This window comes from Spinacia oleracea, chromosome 5 (assembly GCF_020520425.1).
Source record: "Spinacia oleracea cultivar Varoflay chromosome 5, BTI_SOV_V1, whole genome shotgun sequence".
NCBI classification, from domain to species: Eukaryota; Viridiplantae; Streptophyta; class Magnoliopsida; order Caryophyllales; family Amaranthaceae; genus Spinacia; species Spinacia oleracea.
Window position 1 is genome coordinate 43,940,674 of NC_079491.1, and position 12,654 is coordinate 43,953,327.

Genomic DNA, 12,654 nt, shown 5'->3' on the forward strand with positions numbered 1-12,654 from the left:
TGTCACCTTCTACTTGGTTTCCTTGTCTGTACCAGTTGTTATGGCATATTGGGTCAAGGTTGGATTTATCGGTCTGTGGTTTGACCTCACAGCAGCTCAACCAGCTGGTATACCTAATATGTTAACGGTGTGAAAAAAAAGACCCGCAAAACCAAACAAACCAAAAAACTATTGTACAAGCAGAAAGACAAGTACCAAACCAGAGAAAACAAAATAAACGTCAGAGACCAAATGACTTCCTCAAAGATTTGATAAATAGTTACTGTGACATAAACAACTTCACAAATAGCTTCAGCATGCAACTTGATGAAAGAAATATTCACAAATAAACTATAAATGTTAACATTTTAAATATCCATCAACAAAAAGTAGAAAAAAAAGTGTGATACATGAAACAACGGAATTATATTCACATTATTATAAATGACAAATCAGCCTTGATCATCTGTACTGATGTAAAAATGTGGATTTGCAGAAGTGACTGTGGAAGACTAGTATCTGGAAATAATGTGAGCGTGGGGCAGTTCTGGATGGTAAGGTAAATTAGGTTCGCGATGGATCCGCAAGGAAGTCAATAAGGAGGGAAGTCTTCATATTCCCTGGAGTAGCATTTGGAAGTTCAATGGCCAATTCCAGGTCGAATCAAAATGTACGCCATGGCACCAGCAACAGCCACTCATCCTTACAGTTTCAGGAGACTTGCCACCTCAACAACAACACACCACAAAAATAAAAGCTAGCATTTCAAAGACAAGCTCTTGCAAAAAACCAACAAATTCCAAGGAATAAACCTCAAAGTCAGCCTAACAGAGTGGCCATAGAAGTTGATGTGGTATCTGAAGGATTAGCTCAACACAGTCTACAGCAAAGTGGCCAGGTGTACCTGATGCAATAAAATAGGAAACTTAGAGGACCAACTAGTTTCTCTACCGGCAATAGACTAACAATTTTTTCAACCACAATTCTTTTGTGGCTACCAAGCACAGCTGGTGTACTTGATGCAACCAGCTGATGTACCTGTTATAGCTTGCTACTGTACTGATAATAATGTAGATTGTAAACACTTCTTTATTGTAAGTATTATGTTAAGGGTGTGAAAAAAACACCCGCAAAATAAAAACAAACCAAAAAAACTATTGTACAAGCAGAAAGACAAGTACTAAACCTAGAGAAAACAAAAATTTAAGCATAAACTACAAAACATCAAAGTCAAGTTCATCAACAAATGCTATAATTAACGGCACAACTCCTAAGACGTGGACGACACAACTTCTAAGATGTGGCTCACCACATCAACTTGCTTTCTTGCTTTCTATCCTGATTGTCTGTCAGAAGTGCAATACCAACAACACAGCAGTGTAGTAGCAGACCCTTCCAACGCAACAGCATAGTAGCAGACCCCTCCAACGCAGCATCATAGCAGAAGTGACCAAGTGGGCATAAGTCAATTAGGCCAAGGCACGGAAAACCTGAAACAGACCCCTCCAACGCAGACATTTATATGTGCGTTTATATAGTATTTTCACCCCCGTCCCTTAGTACTTTTATGCGTCAAATGAGCTCTTGGGAGCCGTTTTTAGTACTAATCTGTGTATTTGAGTGTGCCTTGAGTTTCAGGACTACTTAGTGAGAAATTGGTCTTTTTAGACCCGTTTCATGATGATTTAGGCCACTACATGATCCCGAGGGGATTCGGGACGACTATTTTCGACTTACGGGAGCCCTAGATGTTCATGATCGAGCCCCGGAAGTTAGACTCGGTGTTGCGGACGAAGGGCGGATCACTAAGCCCTCCGCCCGGTGGATTGCCCCTCGCCCACCGGGCGAGCAAGCATAAAGGAGCACAGGCAGCAGGCGCCCGACGGGCGGATCTTCGCCCGGTGCCCATCGGGCACCCATCAAAAGCAACAGCAGCAAATTCTCCCTCCGCCCGACGGGCGAGTGGCGCCCGACCGGGCGCGTGCAGATGTTTCAGAAGTTTCTCCCTCCGCCCGCCGGGCAGCCCTTCGGGCGACGACAACCCTGGGGCTACTTGTGCGCGCGGTTTGCTTAGTTTTTCCGGTTTTTCTTAATGCTTTTTGGGCAAAACTATAAATATAGCCCTTAGTTAATTTAGTTAAACATCTTATTATCTCATATTCTAGTATTAAACACTTAGTTTTTCTCTCTAATTTGTTCCAAACACTTAGTTTATTTTCAATCAAAAATTCAAGCTTTCCTTTACCATTGTTCTTCAATTAGGTATTGTTCCTTATTTTAATCTTTTGTTTTGCCTTAATTATGCTTTCAATCATGCTAATTGCTTTGTTTATTGTTAATATGCTTGAGTAATCTAATTTCTAGGGTTTGGGGATCCATGATTAATATGAAGGGACATTGAATAATTGTGATTGTTGGCATTGTAATTAATTCCTATTGATTGGTTTATTTCACTATACAATTAGATTTGCGCAGGTTTAATTGTGGTAGTTATGCAATATCAAGTTAAGATACGAGAGATGCAATTTGATGTTTAGGCTTGTGTCAATAGGTGGAATTAGGATTAATACGTAGCGAGAGCCCGTTAATTCTAAGTCTATGATTAGTAACGATTCGAGAGAGCATGCTAGTCTAATTAATTATCTTGTTGATTATCGTGATTGTTCGTTGTCCTGGATTGTTATTTGTTGGTGAACCTATGCCCTAGATTCCTTAATATGTTTGATTCATACTCGTTTAATTATCGTTCGTAGTCTAGAATACAAATCATCAACCAACTCTTGTTCACAATAGTCTAGATTAATTAATTGATAGTAGAAAGAACACCTGTTTCCCTGTGGATTCGATCCTGACTTTCCTTGCTACCTAGCTAGTGGATTTAGGTTATTTTTGATTAGGTGATACGACTTTAGCTTATCAAATTTTGGCGCCGTTTCCGGGTAGACGGTTTTATTTTCTGTTGTTGATTGCTTATCCTAGATTATTGTTTGTTACTACTCAAGGAACTCACGTTCCTTGAGACCGTTCCTTGAGACCGGGTTTCACATTGTTTTGTAGTCTTTGTCTATGCCCAGGACCGTAGGTACTAGTAATCTTACTCCATTCGATCCTGAGCCCGAAAGAACCTTTCGTAGACGAAGAACTTTCATTGCACAGTGTGGGAATTACTCTGATTCTGATCATAATATTGGCGATCTTTTTCCTTCAGATACAGATTCAGTTTCAGAGATAGAGATGGGTGACGAAACTCTACTACCGCCACCTGCCCCACGGCTTACAGACTATTCTAAGCCAAGTCTGTCCGTGCTACCAAAGGCGATCATGCCTTCTATTGCAGCTGAGACCTTCAAGATTGAGCCTGCATTGAATAACATGATTGAGAGATGCCAGTACGGTGGGGAACCAGGTGAAGATCCGAATCTTCACATACAGTCCTTCATCCAATATTGTTCCACCACCAAGCAAAAGGGATTGACTCCGGAACAGACTATGGAGATATTTTTCCCGTTTTCTTTGAGTGGGAAAGCTAAATTGTGGATTAATGGGTTGAATCGGGCGGCTTTGAAAATCACTAATTGGGAGTCCTTGGCTCTTGATTTTTATGTTAAATATTTTCCACCTGAGAAAACAGCTCGTCTAAGGGGTCAGATATTGGGTATCTCACAACAAGCAGATGAGAGTTTGTTCGAGGTCTGGGAGAGATTCAAGGATTTGCAAAGAGAGTGCCCGCACCATGGTTTGGAAGATTGGTTCTTGATTCAGCATTTTTATAATGGTCTGGGCAACGAGTCTAGATGTTTGTTGGATTCAGCTGCCAGTGGGAGATTCATGCAACTTGAGGTGCCTAGAGCTATGGAGGTGATTGAGGAGATAGCCATTCACAATGCCCAGTATTGGAATCCTAGAGGTTTATCTAATAGGGGTGGTAAGCATGATTTAAATTCTATTGAACAATTAACTGCCCAATTGATAATATGCAAGCAGCCAATGCTCAATCTGCCCAACCTGTTAGTGTAGCTGCTATGAGTGCCCAACCTGCTACTGTTTGTGAAAGTTGTGGAATGTCTGGTCATTATGCACAGGAATGTAGGAGCTCTGTTGAACAATGTAACGCATTTCAATCCTACAAACAAAACAACCCATTCTCCAACTCTTACAATGAGGGCTACAAAAACAACCCTCTACTATCCTATAGGAGCAACAATATCCAGAACCCTCACCAAGTCCAACATCCACCACAACAACCATACCAACCCCCACATCAACAATCCTACCAACCACGGAACAACTACAACCAACAGTCTAGTGGACCACTTGGGTTCCCCAGACAACACACATCACCTCTACCACCACAACCTCAAGCCACACAGCCTGACCCTATGCTAGTAGAGATGAGAAACATGATGCTACAAATGCAAAAATCTCTAAGTGAAAAGGATGCAAAGATCGATGCTCTTAATGCTCACAACAAGATCATTGATACACAGTTGGCACAGATGGCTACTACTATTGCAGGGAGGCCACCAGGCCAATTTCCTTCACAACCCGAAAATAGGGAGACTGCTAATGCAATTACATTGAGGAGTGGTAGGGATTATGATGGTCCTTCTATGCCGGTTGAGGTTGATTCTGGGGTGTCTGCTAGTGGTGTGGTCAGTGAGGAAATCCCAAAGATAGTTATGGATGGTAAGGAAGCTGAAAAAGGTAGTCAATGAGAATGAGGCTACAACTGAGGTTAAGAAGGGGACAGATATTCAAGTACCACCAATTGCACTCCCCTTCCCAAACCGGCAACTCAATAATAAGCTAGACAAGAAGTTTGGCAGAGTCTTGGAAGTGGTAAAAAATTTGCAGGTAACGGTTCCTTTTACTGAATTAATTTTACAGGTTCCTGCTTATGCTAAATTCATGAAAGATATTTTTACCAGGAAACGTGCTTTTTGTGAGGTAGAGAATGTAGCTTTCACTGAGGAATGTAGTGCTTATTTGCAAAACAAGTCTCCACCTAAACTTAAAGACCCCGGGAGTTTTTCCATCCCATGTAACATTGGCACTGTATTTATTGATAAAGCTTTATGTGATTTAGGTGCTAGTGTGTCTGTCATGCCTTTGTCTGTCTGTACTAAACTGAATATGGGTGAGCTTAAGGTTACTAATATCACTCTACAAATGGCCGACCGTTCTGTCAAATACCCCTTAGGTGTTTTAGAGGACGTCCCTGTTAGAGTAGGTAAATTCTAAATACCTGTAGACTTTGTAGTACTAGACATGCAGGAGGATTCTCAAATTCTCATAATCTTAGGTAGACCCTTCCTTCACACGGCGGGGGCGGTCATTGATGTTAAAAGTGGGAAATTGACTTTGTCTGTTGGGGATGATAAGGTGACTTTTAATCTGAATAGTGCCTTAAAAAGTCCCATGATAGAGGAAGAACAATGCTATCGTATAGATGTAGTTGATTTTATTACTCGTGATAACGTCTCCCAAGTTCTCGAAAGAGATCCTTAGGAGGCAGTGCTTTGTTGCGAGTCTTCTACAGGTGATAGCAGTTCTTGGAGCGCTGAAGTGGATGCTCTGGAGTTGGATCTTAATGGTGGAGAATCTGAGCCGGAGAGCACCAAATTGAAGAGGTTAGTTCGGCCGGTTGGTCCTGTTAAAGAGGTAAAGAAACCCGAACTTAAGCCTCTTCCTGCTAACCTTAAATATGCGTTTTTAGATGATGAAAAACTTTGCCCTGTGATCGTCAGTACTGCACTTGATGCAGACCAGTTATCCCAACTTCTTATTGTGTTGAAAAGGCACAAAAAGGCCATTGGGTACAGTATTGATGATTTAAAGGGTACTAGCCCTGACTTTTGTATGCATAGGATACATCTAGATGAAAATCATAAACCATGCATCCAACCCCAACGTCGTTTGAACCCTGTCATGCAAGATGTTGTAAAAACTGAAGTTATGAAATTGCTTGATGCGGGTATTGTATATGTTGTGTCTGATTCTAAGTGGGTGAGTCCTGTTCAGGTAGTGCCTAAGAAAGGGGGGACAACTGTGGTGAGAAATGAAAAAAATGAGTTGATACCTACTAGGGTAGTCACAGGTTGGCGCATGTGCATTGATTATAGGCGTCTTAATGTTGCTACTAAAAAGGACCATTTTCCCCTTCCCTTCATTGATCAAATGTTAGAAAGACTAGCCTGTCACAAGTTTTTCTGTTATCTGGATGGTTATTCTGGTTTCTTTCAAATTCCCATACATCCAGACGACCAGGAAAAGACCACCTTCACCTGTCCCTATGGTACCTTTGCATATCGTAGGATGCCTTTTGGTCTGTGTAATGCACCCGCTACTTTCCAACGTTGCATGATGAGTATCTTTTCTGATTTTATTGAGTCTATCATGGAAGTGTTTATGGATGATTTTAGTGTCTATGGTGCTTCTTTTGATTCTTGCTTGCTAAATCTGACTAAAGTCTTGAAAAGATGTGAAGAGTGTAATTTAGTCTTGAACTGGGAAAAGTGTCATTTCATGGTTACTGAAGGGTGGTCTTGGGACATTTGATATCTGATAAGGGCATTCAGGTGGATCGAGCTAAGGTCCAAGTGATTGAACAATTGCCCCCTCCTGTTAATGTGACGGGTGTTAGAAGTTTTCTTGGTCATGCGGGGTTTTATCGCCGCTTTATCAAGGATTTTTCCAAAATTGTTAAACCACTTACCCAGCTCCTCCTCAAGGATGCCCCGTTTGTGTTTACTGATGCTTGTCTCGAGGCCTTTGACAGGATTAAACAGGCACTAATTTCGGCTCCCATCATTCGTTCTCCCGAATGGGATCTTCCGTTCGAGATAATGTGTGATGCAAGTGATTATGTGTAGACACCTACTTTTGGCCCCATTCCCGAAAGGGAAGGTTCGATGATGAAAACGTAAATCTCCACTTGACAACGCATCTCCTATAAAATAACGAATCTCATTACCCCTTTTCATTTCACCCGAAACCTGCTATTTATGGAAACCTGCTAAAAATAGTAACTGTCGTAATGGGTAGTTGTTAAAAGTGGCAAGTCATAAAAGATAGAAACCTGTCAGAATTAGGTGTTGCACTCCAACATAAATCCTAAATGAGATAGAAATTGCGAGAGAATCCTATTGCTAATATGATTCGAAAGTAAGAGTCACGTATTAATTAAAATCCTAACGAGCCTAGAGTTTGTAACGGGCCCAGACGCATGCCGTCACAAGGTTAATACGCACTAAAGGACTCAATTAAATCTCAAATACTCCGGATTCTAGGAATCCGAATCTGACTAAGAAAAACAGCCCAGACCCTATTTTCAACGCCTGGCTCTGGGCGCCAAAATCTTCGGCGCCCAGGCCTGGGCGCTGAAAATACCTGGTACGTGTTTTTTCCTAATTCCTCGTGGATTAGAGTTCTGCAATTCTATCTTTCCACGAACTCTTTCCTATAAATAGACCCTTAAGTTCGACGTGAAAAGAACACAACACACAATTATATTCTGAGTATTGACTCTAAACCCCTAAGCCTAAGCCTCACGCTGCAAAACTGATCACGCGTTTTGTCACAATCGATCCATAAATCGAACAGAACGTATCCCGTCCCATAGTTTGAGATTCGTTAAATAAAAGGAGAAATAGAAAAGTCAAAGTGGTTAGTTTTCTGAGAACCGTGACGCACCTCTCAAGGGTGCGTCGTAATGTGTGCCTTTTCCATGGTTTAATTGCTTTCCTCGCCCTTTTATGAACTGTTAAACTAACTAAAATCTGATTGTTCGATCACGCTTAATAAATATGATATTTTTTGGAAAATGGATTATCATGCTAGGTCCCTTAAAACAATCTAAATCAGATAATCGCGCTCGATCTAGTACTATATGTTGCATATTATTAAAATCAACTCAGATTAGTTTAATAGTTAACGCATGTCCCTTCAATTATTTATGCTGAGCTAGTAAGGATATCCTGCCTCTGGAGTTATCGAAGAGCGAGTACTCCTCTCGGTAGTTACAGTCCCCCGAACCCTCAATCTCTACCCTGCGGGTGTACGTTGAGTGATCCCCACCATCAGGGATCACAAGGGAACCTACGGCCGTCGTGGTCAAATATAATTGCACTCCCTTTATGTCACGATAACCGGATTTTGTCAGTTTTTCTCATTGTCGTTAAAAACTGAATGGCGACTCCTATATTACTAGTCAATTGGTTGTAAACTCACAGGAAATCCAATTACACTTGATTTGACAAAAAGAAGCGTCACACCCACGAGGGTCGAGGTCACGCATTAGCCTCGTGCTTTTTGGACCCCCTCACAGTGGCGACTCCGCTGGGGGTAGTGAAGGAAATACTCGTGCTTGTAGGTAATCAAAATAGCCGAAGGGTGAAATGATCCTACCCCGCGTTTATTTCCCAATCAAGTTGGGACGACCTGAAAATCAGCATATTAATGTGAACGGACAGAACCGCATAACGAATCTTGGCTCCCTTGGTGTTTCATCTTGGGAGTTGGGACTAAGGATACCCATCGCCAACCAGGGGGTGCATACGCTTTGAATGTTGTCCACTCGGCACTTTCGCTAGTAGTACACCCGTCCCAAACCCAATCGCTCGCTCATTAGGTCCCTCTCGCCTGCATGCCCCCTTGGCTTGCACTTGCGGGTTGGCCTCTTGAGCGAAATTCGTCTGCTGAAGACACTACCTCGACCGGGGCATGTGTTGGATCTACGATAGAAGCGGTACCAAGCCAGACGCAAATAACTACCCATAGAAGCCTATCATAAACTACATGACATGTTATTATTGCCTCATGATGGAATGTTAGTTATGTGTAGCGAAATATATGATTATGTGTGACAAACTATCCTAGAAAAACCAACGACCTTAAAAATTTCCCAAACATTCATAAACCAATTTGCCAAAGAGTTATACCGAAATACGTGTTCCGCAACCCCGAACGATCGCCACAAAAATAAGCGACGCTCGGGATGGCCTGTAACGAATCCCACAAACGCTGCACAACGCGTAAGGACGTTACTAGGCAAGCACGCTAAATCGAAGTCGCATAAACAAAGTAGACGCAAACAGAAAACGAGAACCAGCCAGGGACGCATTTTCAACGCCCCTGGCTGGGCGCCAGAATTTCTCACGCCCTTCGCTGGGCGCTAAAGTTGCTGCTTGGCCTTCTGGTCAGGCGCAGCAGCCTCGGTGTCCGCGCAAAAGGAAAATACGTAGCAAAAAAAAACCGTTCGTAAAAAGAATTGCTACGAGGGCGTAAGAAAAGCACTCGATTCTAAAAGCGACTCAAAAAAAATGAATAACTCTTTGCGTCGTTGTTAGGCCTCCTACGACGACAATGTTCGGCACCAAAACCGAACATGCTAATAATTATGAATGTCACACGGGCAAGTGTTTCGAAAATCCAAAGAATGACCAAAGAAAGAACTAAAAAGTGTACCAATAAAAGAAAGAGTGAAAAACCAATAGAGAGAGTCGAAGTCTAGACTAAGTAATACTTGAAACTTTGGGGCCTAAACTTTAGCTTATCTTATGCATAGGACTGGTCCTGCCACTTGGTGCCGATCGCGAAATCAAAGGTTAGTACGTCTCGAAGATATATCGCCAACACCAGGTTTAGTGACTCCAAGCTCCGTCCGTCATTCCCCATTTCAAGAACCTCCGCTCCCCCAAACTCGATTCGCACCCTCAAACATGTCTATAGAAGAGCTACAAAACCAAATAACCCAAATGACCCTGCTCGTGAACCAACTAAAAATGGAAAACGAATCCTTAGCGGCTGCGCAAGCCAAACATTTTGCATTACTGGTCATTTGGCCTCCTGAAACCGAATTAGCCCAAAAATTCATTGACAATCTAGACCCAACTTACAAACAACATCTTAGATACTTGAGCCTTGATACCTTCAAGAGAATTTATGATATGGGAATAAAGATCGAGGATGACCCCACAAAAATAGTACAAAGTAAACCTGCATACAAGAGTAGCACCTACCGCAGGGGACCCATGCCCCAAGCCCAAAAGGTCCATGCTGTAACCCGAAGGAGCCCGGGAAGGTGGACCCGAAGTCGAAATTTTGCCCCACTCGGGTCGACTCTAGTACAAGCTTTCCAAAGACTAACCAATCAGGGAAAACTAAGGCCCATAGGCCCCACACCCGACCCTCCAGTCAAAAATAAGTACTGGGTCGAGGGCGCTCGCTGCGAGTTCCATCAAGGGAATGGGCATGATACTGAAAACTGCTGGAATCTAAAAAACACAATCCAGGATATGATAGAGGATGAAATAACACCTCTCCCCAACGTTGGCAAACCCAACAACAACAAGAGCCCACTCGACTCTTGTCACATCTCTCTCGACCTACCAGAAAATGAGAACTTCGACCCTACGGTGTACATTACACCTCAAGGTGCACCACTCGCTGTGGTCCCTATGGATCAAATCGAGAGAGAAGTGTGCAGTGTGTGGGATGATAATGCTGAAGATGTCTACCTGTCTCAAGTATCGGGCCAGGACCTCTTTACCGAGACTTGGCCCAGATCTGAAATTTCCCATGATTGTCATACTTTGGATGAGGCACCTCACCTCACCAAGACTAAAACAGCTGAAATATTGGACAGCTAGGCTTTATGGACATTGTTTAACGAATCGAGGCCTATGGAGGACGAGACTGTGATGACTACCCTAGCTTTACAAGATGAAGGTTTCGATCCAACCCGGTTAATCGCTCCTGCATCAACACTGGGAGAGATCGAGAACGGATGGGTGAAGACATATCAGTGGGTCAATGAAAAAGGAATGGAATTCAAGATGAGTACCCGTGAAGGACCAAAGTTTTACGAGACTAAATCCAAGGCTTGAGCCACCTAGAGCACCTTGATAAAAAGCGCCTAGTAGTTCTTTAGATTGGTAGAAAAATAATGAAGACTTTAGATGGTCCTAAGACCCCTTAGAATATAGGTCAAGTTTATTTCAGTGTGTTTTACTTACTTTCCAAAGGCGTAATATTCCTCCTAAAAAACTTTATTTCTAACACTAAAAAAGCACCAAACGTACTTGCAAAGAGGCGGCCCACTCTAGGCCCAATAAAACAAGGCCCACTCGGCCTTGAATCGTGACATCGAAATTCATCAAACCCCAAAAGAGAACCACATTATCATATTACCAAAACATGAGGGTCTAACCCACGCAACCCAAAGCAATAAAAAAGAAATCAAATTCAAACAATACAAAGTTTGCTCAAGAAAAAAAACTCATAAAAAATAGACACCGCCCCCCGCATCAACACGCACCTCAGCCCATCCAAAAGCCTATACAAGAATCTTCATATCTTCCACACACTAACCCCATTCTCAAAACTGTTTCGAGTCACGAATAGAAAAAAAATAATCCGGACAAAAATGCATCTCACGCTAACAGTAAAAAAAGTCTCTGAAGTAGCCTCAAAATTGATTTTAAATATGAGTAAAAATCAAAGCACTAAAAAAAAAATGCAAGAACACGTGAAGCAAAGCGTCAAAATTGACCGCCCGAATCATTTTCAGCGCCCAGGGCTGGGCGCCGAAATCTTTGACTCCCCAGCCTGGGCGTTGAAACTCTCTGCCTGCCTAATTTTTAGAAGTGCTCGTCATTTTATCCGCACATAACGGAAAAATAACGAACACTTGGGGGGTACAACACGTATCCAAACAAGCTTACCAAAAAATATAGCCATACAAAAAAGTCAAATTTCGTTATTACATAAATACTTACGGCAAAAAACGGTAGACGAGGCGAAAATAATGATAATACTTCACTCATTTGACTGATTAAGTAATATGCTACCACCTCAGGGCATATCTATTAAAATCCGGCATCCTAGAACTTATTCTAGCTAGAACTACGCGCGACCTGATTCCGACAAGATACGTAGGCAATCCTTACCAAGGATTCGGTCCAATAAAAAAAAAATATATATAAATTGTGCAAAAAGTGTTAGACATATAAAAATATAAAAAAAAGAGGGAGAAACAAAAAATGAAAAATAGAATACGCCATTATTAAAAAATAATAAGAAGGAAAACAAAGTGCCAAGAAATAAAAAAACAAACACAACTGAAATAAATAAAGGGCACCTACACCCTAGCAAGAACTACACTACTCTAGTTCTTCCGGATCATCAAATAAAGTCTTGTAGAGGGCAATGTTCGCAGGATCCACCCCCACAGTCTTCTGCGCTGCCCCAATATCAATCTCCATAAGAACCGGCTCCTGGACACTAACTTCCAAAGATGCCAGGGCTTCAGAAACATTCTCAGTTATAGCCCGCTCAGCCTCAAGGGCACAGACAATGGTGGGAGAAGGATTATTATCATCAACTAGACTAGTCACTGTTTCTACAGGCGGCTGAGCCTTCCTAACCCATACGTTGTTCCGGCGACGATCTCCGCGAGAGCTTGCATTTCTTTTAACAACAGCAGGCCCCTTCATGTTAGGCATCTTTTTAGGCCTGAAACTGGAACGGGGAGGAACTTCCTTTCGCTTTCGATCAGGACGAGCTTTCACAGTCTTAATACCATGGGTACGAGGTTTGGCAGAATCAGGACCCTCATACTTAACAAGAATACGAGGTATCAAAAGCTCAGCCGGCTCCCCATTTCGAGCCTCGGTC

General features: G+C 42.3%; 1 non-coding gene across 1 annotated transcript; it reads right to left on the reverse strand.

Annotated features, from left to right (window-relative positions):
• Positions 1-3,612: 3,612 nt before the first annotated feature.
• Positions 3,613-3,719, reverse strand: LOC130462143 (small nucleolar RNA R71). The gene has a single exon (XR_008922283.1). It is a non-coding gene; the product is annotated as a small nucleolar RNA R71 (small nucleolar RNA).
• Positions 3,720-12,654: the final 8,935 nt, after the last annotated feature.